Source organism: Sander lucioperca, chromosome 9, assembly GCF_008315115.2.
Source record: "Sander lucioperca isolate FBNREF2018 chromosome 9, SLUC_FBN_1.2, whole genome shotgun sequence".
Lineage (NCBI taxonomy): Eukaryota > Metazoa > Chordata > Actinopteri > Perciformes > Percidae > Sander > Sander lucioperca.
The window spans coordinates 28,970,179-28,987,423 of record NC_050181.1 but is presented as its reverse complement, the minus strand read 5'-3'; the positions used below and the strand labels follow the sequence as shown (position 1 = coordinate 28,987,423).

The 17,245-nt window shown below is 41.3% G+C and overlaps 1 long non-coding RNA gene across 1 annotated transcript in view; it reads left to right on the top strand.

Annotated features, from left to right (window-relative positions):
• The window catches only part of LOC118495926, a 13,197-nt gene extending 6,014 nt beyond the window's left edge, over window positions 1-7,183 (top strand). Inside the window, exons 2-3 of the long non-coding RNA XR_004898382.1 lie at window positions 5,310-5,314; window positions 6,879-7,183. This is a non-coding gene — a long non-coding RNA (uncharacterized LOC118495926). The remainder of the gene's footprint in view (window positions 1-5,309; window positions 5,315-6,878) is intronic.
• The last annotated feature ends 10,062 nt before the right edge of the window (window positions 7,184-17,245 follow it).

Below are 17,245 nucleotides of genomic sequence, written 5' to 3'. Positions count from 1 at the left end.
CCATGGTCTTTTTCTGACCATAACTTTGTCGCTTTGGTGCCTACACTTAACTGTCGTCGGCGCATTACGGACACTTTTTGACGGCTAAACTTAACTGTAACGGCTGCTGAAAGGCCGTCACCTCTCGGTGCCCTGTGTCCAGCTCACAGTCACTTTTTGTCAGCTAAACTCAACTGTAACGGCCTCTGAAAACGACTGGCAACTGACTGTGCTCTGTACCCGGCTCCCAGTCACCTTTTGTCTAACTATAAAGACCGCCAAACTTAACTGTCATGTGACCAGCAGTGGTGGAAGAAGTAGTCAGATCCTATACTGAAGTAAAAGTACTAATACCACACTGTAAATATACTCTGTTACAAGAGAGTCCTGCATTGAAAATGTTAGTTAAGTAAAAGTATGTATCATCAGGAAAATGTACTTAAAGTATTAAAAGTAAAAGTACTCAATGCAGAAAAATCCTCACATTTCAGAAACTGGAAACGATCCAAACTGTTCTGTCAATCAACTAAGTGTTTAATCGGCTACTCATTTCAGCTGGACTTGTAGGCCTGTATATTGTTGGGTTAATTTATAATGAACATATTTTTAGAAACTAGATGGTTTTTTTGTGTGCAAAAATCTCAATTTGTAAAGTAACTTGTAACTAAAGCTGTCAGAAGAATGTAGTGGAGTAAAAAGTGAGTATGGTAGTTGAGTCAATGTACCAATGGCGACCAGTCATCACGTGACCCATCATTTTCGTAGGATGTCATACGAGTTTTTGTGCATAACTTTTTGTACGATGTCATACGAACCCATTAATGAGAATGCGTTAAAATGTTATAATAACTCTACAATCTACATGGTTTAAACTCACCACACAGCAGCAGAGTCATGGCTTCACATCGATGCCTTCCAGTCGCTGAAGCAGCTGATGAATAATTACAGGCTGTTTTCATGAATAAGCTATACAAGATGCTAAAGGGGAAACACTTGCAGTAAGGTCATGAAATGAGGACAGGCAGCTTGAATATTCTGCAACAGAAATATAGGATCGTCACACAATCTTTATGGATCTCTGTGGGGGAAGCCTCTTTTCTCAGCCCTGCCAGTCTTCATTTGTTTTACCTTGCTGTGTCTTCCAAGTAAGTTCAGAGATCAGGTTGAGCCAACAACAGGTATGAGCTCAGCTCAAATCTGGAATCTTTGGGATTTCAAGCCTCCCACCTTTTCCCTGCGTGCCGTTCCAGTTTCGTGTCTTTTATATTCTGGCAGTAAACTTTGCTCAAGTAATTTCACTTCAAAGATACCGAGACCGTGACCAATTTTCCTTGCTTGCCTCAGATTCTGTTCTCGACGATAGTAATTACACACAGATTTAATTAATGTGGGAATAGGATGGGAGGAGCAGGGAGGTCTTTGAACTGTATGTTTCGAGGAGACGGAGAACGAGATGGAGAAGAAGAAGAAGAAGAAGAAAAAAAAAAGAGAGTTAAGAGATTAGCGAGCGAAGGAAGATTGAGTTATTTTAGATCGCAAATGTGTGCCAGAGCTTAGGCCAAAATTCTCTGGTGGATCCATTTGTTCTTCTGCCGGCTTCTTTATCCATCTGTCCCCTTCTGTCTAATCTTTTTTCTTGTTGGAAGTTGAATGCGTCCCATTCGCCTCTCCATCACATGTGCCTTTGTTGGGCTTCCCTTTGCTTTTTCTCCGAGGCTCCTCTGGGATGGTAGCCTCCCTCCCTGTTCCCGTTTTCCTCTCACCCTCGTTTCCTTTCCTCCTGGGCTGCGGAAGAGGGGGTGGGGGGGTGGGGGGAAGCAGACGGTACAAGAAAACTTCTCAGCGCTGCGTCAGCACCGGCCGCCCTGGAGAATAATAAAACGGCGGGATAATTCAGCACTGATGAAGGGCTAATGAGGGAGCTGGGGATGAGGGAGAGAGAAAGGGGTTGGAAGGATGGAAGGTGGGTGCAGGTGGTCTGTGGTCAGGTGAGACCACACCATAAAATACTGACTGAAACAGTACCAAGTACATAATTTGCATAAACTTCTTAAAGAGAAGCTATGGTCATTTCAGAGGCCCAAAGAAGGCTTCCAGGTGTGTAATGTTCCCTTTGGCAGCCGTATTGAACGTCTGCATTTTCAAACCGAGTAAGCTGTTGCTCTCAGGAGCACCATAGAAGGATTAGTTATTAACAGAGAAAAGTACAAAAGGCTTACTTTTTTGCAAATGATTTGCATATTAATAATGCACTGACACGACATGTCATGACACTTTTCTCTCCCCTACGTATTACATTGGCCGTTTTATTATTAAAAAGTGTTGATAATGACATTGATGATCCTGGCATTGGTATTTGTCAGGTCTGTCACAGGACGGGCACAAATGCACGACTCAACAGGCGACTTAGTTAAAAAAGTACAATGTAAGCAACAGTGTCCTAAAGGCACATCCAAAGAACAGGCAGGGTTCAAAAGGACTGAGCTGAGCTATCCAAAATCACTTGACAAGGGCAGAGTGAAAAAAAAAAACAGGCCTTAAGGGTCTTAACTTACAAGAAACATGAGGAAGGAATGCTAGAACGCTGTCACTGGGGTATAACGATCTGGCAACAAACGTTAGTGAGAGGGGGTGTGCATATACTAAGGGAGGCGGGGAGACAATTAGACACAGGTGAAACCCTTTAGGGCGGGGCAGGTGATCACACAGGCGGGAAAGCAGACAAAGACTAGGGGCACGTTTAATCTCGCTCATAGGCCTCCTGCACACTGGCTGCGTGGCGTGAGCGTGGCGCTTCTGTTGCGTGTCAGCTGCGTGGCGGCTGCGTGGCGTTTTCTATGTCTTTGCACACCAGAAACGTGTCTGACGCGGCGCTGCTGCTGCTAGCCTTGTCTGTACACGTGTGTGTTTCCCATTGATAAAATGAAATACCATGTTAAACATAAATATCTACTGATTTGATTACAGCAAAGACGATGTCGGCAGTATTGACGGCAAAATAGGCTACAGAATAGTTCGTTCTATATTGACAGGTGCAATATTTAAAAATCGATAATTATTTATTATTATTTTTTTAAATTACATTTATATCTGCATTTATGTCAAAACCTAGAGACTTTCAAACCGCGCCTGAGACGTGCGTGTCACGCAGGCAGTGTGCAAGCTCTGGGAGCCGAAATAAAAACGGACACGCCACGCAGCTGACACGGTCACGCCACGCAGCCAGTGTGCAGGAGCCCTTAGTCTCGTTTTGCTACGGTTTTCCTGGTTGAAAGACATGTTACCTCGGAACGGTGTGCAACAGGCTTTGAGGTTGTCTCTGGTTTGGTGGGTGTGTCTCTGGTTTATTGGCTGTGTGACAGGTGATACCCAATCAGCAGCGGCGTGTCTGTAATCTTGTGAGAATAAAAAAAGGCATACGGGGTGTTCAACTCATCCATTTCAGTTGAAATGTGAAACTGTTTGTTACGTTTTGTCAGGGGTGAACATGGCCCAGAACGAGAAGCAACCTGAAACAAGACAAATTTCAAATATAAAAACAGGAAGAGGCAAAAATAACTAAAGGGAACATGAATATGACTTTAGAAATGGGTGATAGACGTGACAGAATTGAAGCCAAATTAGGTGGTATCGCCACGCCCCAATTCATGTATAAAGCTGCTCTGCAATACAAAACTTGTTATTTATAACTGTTTACTGTTGTTTGTGTTATTTTTGTAAATCTACATGTACTAAAATATGTATTCTATACCCACATGATGGGTACTTTACAATAGTGTTAGCAGTTCTGCAGCAAAAAAATATGTAGCCTGTATTTGTTTATGATTTCAATTCAATTTTCATACTTGATTAACAGCATTTAGACTGTCCTGTTGCCATATTAACATTATATTGTCTGACTATGCATGGCCTTGTAATATTGATAGTGTATGAAAATAATAGACATTCATGCTTTTGTGTGTGGCAAATTAGTAAGTGCCATCTGTTAGCAAGCATATTTGTTAGTCATGCCAGTGCAAGTAAAAGGAGAGAGCCATACTGTATAGTGCATATGCCCTTTTAAACACTGGAGGTTAGACGGAGCCCCGAGGAGATGCTACTTTCAAATCTCGCTAGCTTCTCAACACTACCAACCCTGCCTTTAGAGTATCATGTAGAAAAAAAGATGTATAAATTCATGCAGCTTCATGCAGCATTTTTCAACTGGTGATGCTCTGTCTTTATCTACTTTCTTTCTCTCTATGTGTGCGCACACACACACACACACACACACACACACACACACACACACACACACACACACACACACTCTGCATCTGATGCCAACAGCAAAGTCTGCAAAGTTGAAAGGAGGAGAGCGAAGGAGATGAGAGAAGGTAGAGATGTTGATCAATAAAAGTAATTGTGTCCAATGACAGACATGACTGCCAGCATTACAATCAACAATGACGTCATCGAGTGTGCACACACACACACACACACACACACACACACACACACACACACACACACACACACACACACAGAGATAGAGATAGAGAGAAACGCAGGGACAACAGAGAAGAGAGGGACAATATAATGAAAGATGTGACGAAGATTAATGCTGTAAACACTCATTTGAACTACATCCAAACACACACACACACACACACACACACATGCACAGATGCAGCAGATCTTCCAATCACAGCAAACTTGATGACAGGCCCAAACTAATGGCAACCCCAACAGAAAAAAAGTGCTTATGTCAAGAACAGCAGGAGAAACACTCAGCGTGGGAAGAACGTACTCAGCCAAAGACTCTCTCTGTGTTTTCTTCTTCTCTCCTGAGTCTCGAGATGAGAAAACTTGGGAGGCTTTTTCTGGCCAGGCCACAAAGTCAACAGTATCGACTACAGTGTCAAAAATCAATGAGCGCAACAATCATTTTGGCATCCCTGCTCCTGGTTAGAGCCAAACATATAGGGCCTCATTTGTGTAAGGCATTCATACCTCGCACAATGAAGGAGATTAGTTTAAGCTTAACACACAATAGATGAAAATGTGACCCACTGATATTTCACAGCACTAAATCAGAGCTGCAGCGCCGATGTGTCACAACATTGGCAGAGGCCCCTGCAGGTGTCCAATAGGATTTAAAGCAGAGCCGACCTTTGATAGAACTTGGAGCTGTAGCCATGATTCCTGTCCAAATGTTGTTTCATCTGCCTTTCAGCTGTCCCTTTTGTCCATTCTGTCAGTGACCGGAATATTCACAGTCTTACTTCAATTCAATTTTATTTATTGTATCAAATCATAACAAGCGTTATCTCGAGACACTTTACAGATAGAGTAGGTCTAGACCACACTCTATAATTTATAAAGTCCCAACAATTCTAGAAATTCCCCCAAGAGCAAGCATAGTGCGACAGTGGCGAGGAAAAACTCCCTTTTAGGGAGAAACCTCGGCAGACCCAGACTCTTGGTAGGCGGTGTCTGACGGTGCTGGTTGGGGGTGTGATGAACAGTGGCAATTATAGTCACAATAAAGATAATGGAACAGTGACTAGAAAATGGTAGTCGTAGTAGTTCATGTCATAGCAGGGCACTGCAGGGCGTTACAGGATGTAGCGTGGCACAGCAGGGCGTGGCTGGATGTAGCAGGTTCAGCAGGATGTAGCAGGTTCAGCAGGATGTAGCAGGTTCAGCAGGATGCAGCAGGGCATCGCAGAGCGTAGCAGGGTGTAGCAGGGAGTGCAGCAGGACCACGGCGACAGCTGCAACCAAGATCTTGGTGCCATCCTAATCCAAGGAAATATGCTGGGAAAAAGAAACATAAGGACTCCGGGGAGTAAACTCCCCAGAGCCAGGTTAGTAACAAGCATTTCTGGATCTCCTCACTCCCTAACTATAAGCTTTATCAAAGAGGAGGGTTTTCAGTTTATTCTTAAATGTGGTGACGGTGTCTGCCCCCCGAACCCAGACTGGGAGCTGGTTCCACAGGAGAGGAGCCTGGTAGCTGAAGGCTCTGGCTCTGTCTTAATGTGTGATGATGAATAATAGTTAGAAACGAACATGTTTGCAAATTGCTATTTGCCAAGATCCTAGCTCCACAGACTCCAACACGCCGCCCAAGAATCCCACATAAAACACACACCCAATGCTATCATGTTGCTGGATGTGGCTTTGCTGATTTTTTTTTTTTTTTGTGATTAATAACTTTTTTTAATTTTTTTTAACAAAACACAAAACATACAACATGAACACCAGTGGTGTAGTCTACGTGATATGCAGGTATACGCAGTATACCCACAAAGAAATCTCCAGGATTTCCATATACCCACTTAAAAATATGCAATGATACGCAACAACATAGTTTTGTGACAGAACTTTTACTTCAGATATTTGTCTTCACAAATACGGGGTCGAGTAATGTGACAGCAAACTAAACTAACACTGCAGAACATGCAGAGAGACTCAGGTCCCTGATGTGAAAGCCCCCTTACTGCTTTATAATCCATTATACAGTATATTTGATATATTTTGAATGTCATCTGTGTTTTCCTTCTCATAGGCTGAATAAAAGTATTCCCGCCATAAATTGGTGCATAAATGTGTGTCAGAATGCAGGAAATGGAAGTCTTTTGACGCTCAAAATAACCCTATATATGTATATATATATATATATATATATATATATATATATATATATATATATATATATATATATATATATGTGGTACAGTATACCCACTACAATACATTAGACTACACCACTGATGAACATATCCCCCCCTCGTCATCACCACCCAACCAAACAAAATTAAGAAAAGATGACACAGTTATTACAATATTCAAGACCATTTAACAAAATAGTTACAAAATAGACCATAAACCAAATAAACATATGTATAAATTAGTGCTGTCAAACGATTAAAATATTTAATCGCGATTAATCGCATTAATGTCATAGTTAACTCGCAATTAATCGCACATTTTTATCTATTCTAAATGTCCCTTGATTTCTTTTAGTCCCATTATTTTTTTCTCATTTTAATGCTCTTATCAACATGGAAAAGTGGATCGGCTTGCTTTGTGCAAATGTTTTTTTTATTAAAAACAACATTGGCATATACTGTAGTGTTCAATTTCACACTAACATTCACACTTGGAGCAGTCATTCACACTTGGAGCAAATAATCTCTCACACAATGTAACGGCTTTGACGAGGGGGCGGAGAATTCACATCAAGGTATTTCAGACTGGACGTGCTACGATGATTGCTCACTTCACAACGACAAAACACACAGATCACTTTGGTCTTGTCAATGGAACCATTTGGCAACTTTTTAAAAGTAAACTTTCCATTCAGAATCTTACTGGCATCCATTTCGGCGTCTCGCGCTCACCATCCACTCAAAACGTAACGTTAGCCTACTACTCTTTGGCCAGCTCGCAAGCCCAAACAAGTGTGTGCAGCGTGCCTGTTGTTTTGTTTCCGGTCTAGCTAGATCCGGTGTGGTGTTGTAGTTTTTCTAACGTTACTAGTTGTTGCAACAACGTGAAAAAAACGACAAAGTTTGCTAGGCCAAAAAGAACGTTAATCCCGCGATAAAAAAGTTGACGCCGTTAAAATGGGTTTGCGTTAACGCCGTTAATAACGCGTTTAACTGACAGCACTAGTATAAATGACAACACCATAAGCCCATCATACACATCTCTCCCCAGCACAAAGCTTCTTAGGAGCCCTCCAGAAAGTTCAGGTACAGTACTTTACCCATTTTCTAGTATAGACATCCAATCTGGCAAACCGTTTATATGACATCTGTTCAAACGCCGCCACCCTAGCCATCTCACAAGCCCACTCCTAGATTGACGGAACCCCATTCATTCTTCCATCCTCTTAAAATAATCTGTCTGGCTATGCTTTGCTGACTCTTTTTTTTTTTATCAAGTCTGGATGACGTGATTCGGATTATTCTATCAACTACAACAGAAAACGCTGCACGACTGCAGCAGCTCAGCACTGTAGCAGACGACAGGATCAGGAGGCAACTTCCGGAGAATACATTGTGTCTGTAGAACAGTAGCTACACACGCAGTTACATGGTCAAAAGAGTGTGTTAATGATGAATTTTACAATGGCTCCGATGTGCATCAGTCAAGCAGAACAAAGAACTATCAGCCTAATGATGTGAGATTTCCAATCAGCCATTATAAGGACGTGTTGTTTTGCAGCGCAGCCGGAAAAGGGCCAGCTGAAGCTTTACAAGGGGATAAGGTGGGGAGACACCTGCAACGTGTGGTCGGCATGAAAAACCAGAGCAGAGATATAGATGCAGAGCTCTCTCCTGGTCGTCCTTCTCTTTCTTTCTCCTCCAAACTCTTAATACACGTGATTCAGTAATGGAGATTAATGCACACTGGCACGGGAACAAGTTTACAACACACAGAGGCTGTGATGGTGCAGGCTTGTGCTGTAGCTACGAAAAGTAATGCACTGTAATCCGTATGTATTCCACGTATTTATTACTGTATGCACCACAGTGACTGCCGCTGTATAAGACCACTGTGGTCCACGTGGGGAGGAGGTCGGGGTGGATGGGTGAGTCATAAAACACAATGTCTTCAAGTGGGGGGGCGCAGTTCGTGTCCCTGGGGAAAAAAACAAGACTTTCACCCAGGAAACGCGTGTTCGTGTCCCGGGAGTACTACTTAAGGGAGTCGGTGTTTTAATCCAAACCGCAATCTTTTTTTCTAATCATCAACTAGTTATTTTGGTGTCTAAACGTAACTGTCGTCGCCGCATGGCACTCATCTTTTATCGACTAAACTCAACTGCATCGGCCCCCGAAAGGACCTTATCTCGTGGTGCCCTGTGTCCGGTTCACAGTCACGTTTTGTGGGCTAAACTCAACTGTAACGGCCCCTTTACCTGGCTCCCAGTAACCTTTATTCGGCTAAATTTAACTGTAATGGCCGCTAAACTTAACTGTTATGTGACCTGTGGTCATGTAACCAGCCTGCGGTCGTAATTTCATAGGATATCATACGAACTGTTGTGCATAAGTTTTCTTACTATATCATACGAACCCGTTCGTGAGAATGTGTTGGGCGGTGAGGGGGGGCAGAGAAGGTGTAAATATAAAACAATAGTGTGTGTTTGTGTGTGTTGTGTGTGTGTGATTAGTGTCCTGGGCAGGAAGAAACGGGGACAGAGATGGAAGATTGATTGGATGTGCTGCACTGACTAGTCACCAGAAACTAATAGGGATAATACCACTGTGGGTACACAAACACACAACTAACAGGGATTATACCACTGTGGGTACACACACACACACACACACACACACACTCTCACACACACACACACACACACACACACACACACACAAACAGATTGTGTGTGAACTCCATCAGGTAAGTGAGGCGTTAAGGAGGTTGCAACATTCAGCTTTCCTGCCTAAACGCTTCTAGGTCGAGGTTATAGATTTATGATAGCTCCACTGAACATTTTTTTCCCTGGCTCTGAAGACGCGTTTAGGGCAAACACTAACACACACACACACACACACACACACACACACACACACACACACACACACACACACACACACACACACACACACACAGACCATCATGAAGCTCCTCACTTATGCAGGATGTAACTAGGATGACAGGGTAAGCTTACAATGGCCCACTACTGTTACTGTTGTGTGTGTCAGGTGAACCGTGTCCCCGTTCAGCCCCAGTTTCTCACTGACAGACAGCCCCGGTGCTATGCAGCAACAGCATGGCGCCTGGCCTCGTTCACACCAACACACACGACTGTACAGCCACAAACTGTCCAGGTTGCCTGAGGGCTGAGGTTACAGCGGCCTACTTACCAGGGAGATTTGGTCGCATTATTACCGGCACCGATGTGGACACAGTTAACATGCAGGTAGGATGGGGACCAGTAAAAATACATTTTATGGAGGTCATTTTGATATATTATGTAAATGTCTACAAGAAGATGGGATGTTTTATTAAAAAAGAAAATGAAAAAAATATTTTGTATTGAGTTTAATGTAATGTAACATTAAAGGTCCAACATCATGCTCATTTTTAGGTACATACTTTTATTTTGGGTGTCTACTTGAACATGTTTACATGCTTTAAAGTTAAAGAACTACACCATTTCTCATACTGTCTGTCTGAATGTACCTGTATTCATTGCGGCCAGGGAATGACTGTAACGGCACTTAAAACAAGTTTTTCCTATTGTTAAGGAAAAACTCAGGAGCAGCACAACAAATTTCACATATGTGAAGAAGGTTTGGGAGACCTTGATGACTTACACAGAAGCATTTAATGAACCCTCAACTGAGGAGAGAATTAAGCAGGCAGTTCAGTTTAACCACGATGTGTTATTGTGCAGTGCCGTCCCAACTCTCTGAAGTTCCTGTCTTCCTGAAGGTGCATTTAAACTCACGCTGGAGGCGTTACGTTTAGCTGAACCTTCAAGGTAAACAAAGATATTGCAGGCGCCGTAAACACAGATGCTAAAGCCTTGTGGAGCCTATCTCTCTCTCTCTGGGAAGTATGCTAAAGTGTGGCTGGCCCTCCAACCTCCAAAAGGAGACAGTCCTGAGACAAACCATTCCATTATCATACAGCTGTCTACACTCTTTGTATCTGTAGAGAGACAAACAGTTATACATAAACAGGTTAGGTTGTTAGAGACTGGCTGAATATTCTCATCCCCTGACCTGGGACCTATGAATGACCTGATGTTGTCTAAGCTTTCCCTTTAGTCTCATCATACCACAGCATGATGTTTCTGTATATCGTTGTGACATCACAACCGTACAGAAGTCCTGACGGCTCGTCTAAAGGCACAGTTTCTGAATACGGGCCGTGTGCATTTACTGTATCTGTGGGTTGAGCGTTTTGATACTTTCACCGTATTTATATCGCACCTGCTTAATAATAACAAAAATCTCACTTTTCTCAGTATGGGATCTTTAAATACACCAAAGGCCAATTTGAATCCGAAAACTAGATTAAGAGTGTACAGCACATGCTAGCTGAGCTGTGAGGCTACTTAGGCAGGTAATTGCTCATAAATCAGATTTCAACCAAAGTTAAACCTGCAAAACTTGTTTTTTTTGGCCACTTGGTCAGCGTAAAGAAGTTGTGAACACAACATATCAACACCGGAAAGGGGATTTGGCAATTGTTTTAGATACTAATTTAATTAAGTTACTAATTTCCACATAAAATTACAGAGCACCATTGTCTTTTATTTGGAGTCGTGTTTTGGCCAATTTTCACTCTCTTTTAGCTCAGTTTTTGGTCTCAACCCAATACAGAGGGAAATATTTGGCTTTATAGCAGCTAAATGCTCCATTATGTTCACCAGCTAATTGCTAACTGACTCTCTGCTGTTTGGTGCTGAGCAGGTGGGTTTTTAGAGCTTTTTCGCTGAAAACAGCTGCAGCCAAAAACGACCCTATAACATCAGTGAGAGTGAACCAAAACATTGAATTTGCAGGGCAGACAGCTAAACAGTGAGCTGAAACTCACTATGAAGGGATCATCAAAGTTAATACAGTTCATCCTGAGGAAGATATGAATGTCTGCACCAGATTTTGATGGCAATTCATCAAATATTTGTTGAGATACAGTATTTCTGTTTGTTTCTGAGTGGATAAAAAGAAGTCTGTCCATCAGAACACAAACACATTCCTACCTATGGGCGTCAGTAGTCTGAAACAAGAAAAATACAGCCAGTTTCAAGCTGAAACCTCGGCTGACAGGAGGCTGTACTCCAGTGAAATGGTACATATTAAATCGTCTCGCTCTTTCATGAGGTCACAGTGTGGCCAGTCACATCTGTAATTTACACAATCCAGCGAATTCCTCGCTTCATAATCTGCTTAATAGACATGAACAGATTGCTGCTGTCAGTGCGTGCATGTGGTTTGGGGGTATTAATAAAAAAATTAAAAAAATGATATGGTGTGTGTTTGTACCGAAAACAGCTGCGCCATCATCACATAACTAATGACAGACAATGACTAAATATTTCGAAATGTCAGGTCCTGCCTGGGGACACTTCCAGATATTACATTATGTCCTCGGCATATGCACAGCTTCAGCGTTTGATTACCAGTTTATGGCCAAGATTTGTCAAGGAACCTTATTGGGCACTTTAATTGTTTCAATGTGGAGATTTCTTCACGGTTCTTCAAAGAACGTTCAGAAGGATACTTTGGCCCGCCTCCCTTTAAAATGACACCCTGTTTGCATGGACAACAGAGGAAATTAATTCACGATTATCAGTATTTTAACCCTCCAAATAACGAGCATTGGAATTTCATCTTGAATCATTATGTCAGACTCTTTAATGCAATATCACAATGTAGCACTGCTAGCTGTTGCAACATGAGCAAACACTGAACAATGATCTGCACTATGTATATTTATTTCTGTATTACTCTGTCACCTCCTACTGCGACCTGTGCAATATGCCATTTCCTAGTTATCTGTATTATATTCATCTATGCATCTATATATATTCTTACCCACCTGTATATAAAAGAAGTGTTTATAGTGTACATATTACCATTATTACTCTTATTTTTCCTCTTTATATACTTTTTGTGTATTTTTCTATTCTATTTATATTAAATGTGTATTTTTCTCGTGTTGTGTCGCATTTGAGGTGCTGTGACGAGGGGATTTTCCCAGTGTGGGATCAATCAAGTCTATCTTATCTTGTTGCAAAAGCAGAAACAACATGCCTCCATTTTATGGAATATAAAGAAGCAATGTAAATCATAAGAAAGACTGCAGCTGCTTTAACCCTTGTGTTGTCTTCCCGTCAACCTTGGAAAACATTTTTTCAACGTTTTTGACGTCTTTTTTCACCGTTTGTTTTTGCTTTTTCCAACGTTTTAAATTGTAAAACTTTTCTTCTACACATTTTCAGTGCTTATTTCTACGTCCCATATTTTCTGATATAAAACAAAAATTGAAAACGGGTCAATTTGCAGACATGGCAGCAACTACAATTACATTGTAATGATGTACAATGTCCTGCAAGGTACTGTTTTTGTAACTGTTTTTTTTTTTTTTTTGGGGGGGTCCTTCTTCTTAAGAAAGTAGTATGTTTTTCAATATAAAAAAGGCAATTTCACATCATTTTAGACCATTATTATTACCATACGTGTCTAAAACGTTGGAAAACTTAAAGCAGATAATGAATAATGAATGAATAACACTCAAAAAGCTTAAAGATAAAACTTGTTGAAGAAGTCCGCCGGGGAACAACTACAATCATTCGATCTGAGAAAAGTTCGGCTTTGGTGGTCTCCAAAAACAGCTTAGGTGTTGGGGCCAAGCCATCTTTACTCAAGTCCCAAGAAAGTCTCAAGTAATTTGGTCCAAGTATCAAGCAAGTCTCGAGTAATTTTTTTTTGGCGCAACTCATGTCAAGTCAAGTCATACGTTATGTCAAGTCGAGTCCTAAGTTAAGGCAAGTCAATTCCCAAATCAAGTCACTTTTTTTACACCCAAGACAAAGGACTCTTACCTGTAGTATCCGGTCTTCATGAAGAGAAAAGACAAGGTATTAGTAGCCCATCTTGCTTTTGGAGTCGTCCATTCATGATTCACAGTTTGCGCTGCTGCTGCTGCCTAGCGTACATTATAGAATACAAACAAATACCAAGATTTAATGATATTATTTTATATTTAACAGCTAACATTCAAACTTAGGAATACACACAAGTCATTTGAGTCATTATGCCTCAAGCCAAGTCTTGAGTCATTAACTTCCAAGTCCTAGTCATTTATTTTTTGTCAAGTCAAGTTGCAAGTCATCAAAACGGTGAATCGATTCGACTCGAGTCCAAGTCACCAAGTCTTAAGTAAGACTGTAAGGATACATTGATCTGGATCGATATATCGATTCCAAGATCCACGATCCAATATTTTCGATGCAAAGTGAAAACATCCATACACATCATCTGTGTTTATTTTAGATAACAAGTTCGTTTTTAACTATCCGCCCGAGCTTGTCGTATACGACGAAAAACAGCGAAAAACGGCATCTCCGATTCATATTTTAATCATTTTACAGGGTTGATGTTTTACAAGCTTTTTTAGAAAATAAAACCAGACGGACCGTGAGTTGTCAAAAATGCCTGAGGGTGCAGAGGGTTAACTTAAATGCCTGGAAGAGCTCAGTAATAAACTGTCAGATCACATTTGAGTTGCCGTTTTGAGTTGATATAAATGTAACCTGTGTGTGTCTCATATCGATCACAGACCCCTGAATCGAATCGATCAGTAAATATTGTATCGTTGTCCAAAGAATCAATATGATATTGTATCGTGATAAAACCTGAGATCTAAGCCTTATAATGGTAGGGGGAAAACCCTGATTATGCAATTTCTTAAGCATAAAATGTGAATTCTGCCCCTGACCTTTTTAAGGAGACACTGAGGGGTAGAGACAAGTCTGGTCCCTAAAATAACTAAGATCATCTTTAATTCTGCTTGACTGTCTTATAGTCTTGCCAATAAATAAAAGCAAGTCCTGCACAAACATTGGCCAAGTCAGTACTTTGATGTATATATGTGTGTACTGTGGGCCTGGAGCATCCTCTCACTCTCCTAACACAGTGTGACAGAGCAGAACAGACTCAGGTGAAGCATTCTCAGTGCAAACCCTGTCTTAGAGCGCCCTCTGTTGGATTTAACATGTGTTGCAGCTTAAATAATGTGTGAAACTACACATTTCATTTTAATGATCCCCGCGCCTTTAAGACAGCAAGATAATGAAATATATTGCACGTTTATTGAATGTATTGCCACACGATGTGATTTGAAATGTAGTGATTTATTTCATGCCAAAAGCCAAAAAATTGATCAATATAAACCCCCAGAAAATAAGAGTAATAAATACAGCAAATCAGTTCATGGTATTGTGACACAGAGAAAAAAAGGATTTGCACTTATTGAAAAAAAAAAAAAAAAAAAAAAAAGACCTCAAGTAATAAACGAGATATGAAATTTAATTTCTCGAACTGTGGAGTGATTCAGTACAGATTCCTATGTGTGCACTTGAGTGCAGAGCAGGGTGCATCTGCGCAGATAACAGTGAGAAATTCGATTTAGCAGGGAACAGATTAGAGAGATATGGTGGATACATTCATCGTATTTAGTCAGTTATTTATACACAGAAGTTGACTGACTCTTAAACAGAATCATCAGAAGTTTCAGCACAAAAAAAAAAAACAGTCGTGATTATAAATAGTCCCTGGACTGCAGATACTGATTCCCCCCACTTCTTTCACAACTACACTTAATCCTGGAATTAGAGTCTGCCTTTCTATAAGGGGCGGGGGGCTTGATTGCATATCTAGAAACTGACACGATCTTAAAATACAGGATTTGATATTCATGTGTACAATTCCGGGGGGGGAAACATTGATGGTTTCCAGTGTCGAATATAATCTCTAACTAGGCCCATTAAGGTACAAAGTGAGACGCATTCAGAGGCAATGAGAAAGTACCTTCACATCAACAATGTTTCCCCAATATATAAATGCTGCGACCATTTTCTTTATCACTATTCAAAACCATTTGGGTAACAACAAAATTTGAGCCTGTCTTGAAAAAAGTGCTGAAAAACACAAACTGACACCTGGCAGCTGGATACACACCCTGCTTAGACATTCTACATAACCCTTTGGTTTTCCAATTCATACACACACACACACACAATACCAGTACAGACACATGCTGTAAAATGCAACAACAAAAAAAAAAAATCATTCAGTAGTAAGCACATCAAATTGACAGAGCCAGACGTTGAGAGCTGATGTAATGCGAGAAATATTCGTACACCTTTCTGAAGGAAAAACAATCCACCAGCGGCTTTAAAATCAACACAATTAACCACCACCGTGATATTTACGTAAACTTACATGACTGTAACCAATCGTGTGCTCTGTAGCGTTTGTACCCTGCCTATGCACCAACATTGGAAGCAGCATTTTAGTAAACCTCATCAGATCAAAGTTCAGCCGTCAGGTAAGTGTTGAGACAGCTTCACGCCTCCAATTCGTTAAGGTAAAACAAGCAAGACCCACAAAACTAGGCCTAATGGAAGCGGACGGGAGAAAAGTGAATGCTTGTCTGGATATACTCGCCGTCTCCACTACACCATTTACTGGCTGCACAGCTCCTAATCCAATCAGTGTGAAGAGTGTAAACAGAAGTTTGGACTGGTACCAAGTTTCAGGAGCTTTTTGTTGCACTGGACCTTCAGTACGAAAGATGGCCAAGCGCCTGGGGATGAAATCTGGATGGTAGGAGGGAGGAAGAGGGAATGAAAAGGGACATTAAAGTGAGAGAGAATAAAAGAGAGTGAGAGAGAATGAAAGAGAGTGAGAGAAAGACAGAAAGCGGCAGAGGGGAATAAAAAAATAAAATAAAGTAGGCAGAGAAAGACAGCAACAGGAAAAGGCAGCTGTCCAGACCCCGCAAGGCCCATCTTCTCTCTTCAAAAGGACCAGAGGAGGGCCTCCCTCCCTCCCTCCCTCCCTCCCTCCATCCATCCCCCTGTGGATGTCTCTCGTCTGCTGAGAACCGATAGGACCCATAGACTAACACACACCCACTGAGGAAAGAATTCTTTGGGCAGCATCTGGGCGTCCTGCTGAGCGGTTCGTCTCTCGGTGAACACACACGTACACACACAGAGCTTATTAAAAAAGACAAACCAAGCAGAGGAGGCAGGGGACAATTATCAGAAGCACTCAAGGCAGAACCAGTTTCCGAAAAAAATCAAAACGAGAGACACACACACACAAAACGGTTTGTTCTTTCAGCCAGATGTTAACAGACACGCTTACGTAATGTGCAACAAGACGTGCGGGGACAGTTAAGTACCTTCCTTATGGTCGATAAAAATAGCCAAAGTCCTGACTCTACAGCTATTCTGTACTTGTCTTTTTCTACAAAACAGACCTTTTTTTATTTTTTATTTGATCAATACACTCCTGCTAATTTGATTCCCTGTATCTCTGTACATAGGGTTATATTTTCTAACTCTCTAATAAAGGGCCTACCTTAACACTCCAAACACGAAAGACCAAAAATGTCCGCTCAGGTAGGAAAACAAAACTGGCGAACTTGAAGAACCTTCAAGGATTTTCTCAAATATTGTAACAACTCTTACATCTTTGTACAATTCAGGAAAAAAAAACAAACATTGTATTACATCATC